Raw genomic sequence first — 1,039 nt, 5'->3', positions numbered from 1 at the left:
ACATAATCAATTAGTAGATAGGATGAGTGGTGCATCAATTAATCAATTAGTTTTGGTGCTAAGTTGCAATGGGTAATGAACATCTTTAATATCATTTTCAATTGACTATTTTAGTTAATTGTATGCACTAATTTTGTATTTGTGTGTAGTTTCCATTGGAATTTGACTGTCATTAAACCTCATAAGGAGATTGTTTACGTGTTGGATTCTTTAAGTCATCGCATTTGTGATGAACATTGGAAATATGTTATGGAAATGTGAGTTTATATATGCTTTTTATTATGTATTTAATTTAGTCATAAAACACTTATATATCAACTATGTTGAATGTATATATGAAGGGCATTAAGATTATTTAATTCGAACAATGGAAGGAAAGGAAGAAAGCATGTACAATGGGAAGTAATCAAGGTATGGGTACTTCTATTTCAATCAAATATTTTAATGTGTATATTTATCATTAACAATATGAATTGCCTTTAACGTAGGCTCCTAGGCAGCCAGATGTGAAACAATGTGGTTATTACGTGATGAAATTTATGAGACAAATTACTGAAGAAATTGCAATGATCGAGGGGGATACACTACCATCAATAGTAATATTATCTTTATCATCTCAAATAATTAGAAGTTATTTAGTTATTATTTTTTTCCAATTAATTATATTTTGTTCTTTAAGATCATATAATTTATGTGTGTTCACAGTTCACAAAAGCGGAATACTCTCAAGAAGAAATTGATGAAGTGCACTCTGAAATAGCCGAATGCATACAAGATCATATTTATGAATAGGTATATACATGAGTTCATCTTATTGCATTTGACAATGATAATATTCAGTTAAATTGAAACAAATTGGCAATGTTTCAACATAGGAAACCAACGTCTATTTTTAGGATCTGCTATATGAAAATACTATATGAGAAGTTTAATTTAGAGTATATCACAATGAAGAAAATAATAAACCTTGTTAGCCAGTTGTTGTTATATACTTTACAAACTCTAAAGCTCTATATTACTGGAGACTAGCTAGACTTCT

At 28.8% G+C, this 1,039-nt stretch overlaps 1 long non-coding RNA gene across 1 annotated transcript; it reads left to right on the top strand.

Moving 5' to 3' along the window:
* The first annotated feature begins 241 nt into the window (after positions 1 to 241).
* Positions 242 to 753, top strand: LOC122053773. The gene is made up of 3 exons (XR_006132349.1): positions 242 to 411; positions 489 to 596; positions 706 to 753. It is a non-coding gene; the product is annotated as an uncharacterized LOC122053773 (long non-coding RNA).
* The last annotated feature ends 286 nt before the right edge of the window (positions 754 to 1,039 follow it).

The sequence above is a fragment of the Zingiber officinale genome, chromosome 3A, assembly GCF_018446385.1.
Source record: "Zingiber officinale cultivar Zhangliang chromosome 3A, Zo_v1.1, whole genome shotgun sequence".
NCBI lineage: Eukaryota > Viridiplantae > Streptophyta > Magnoliopsida > Zingiberales > Zingiberaceae > Zingiber > Zingiber officinale.
Note: the sequence above shows the minus strand (reverse complement) of the source record. Positions and strands in the feature narration are given on the sequence as shown.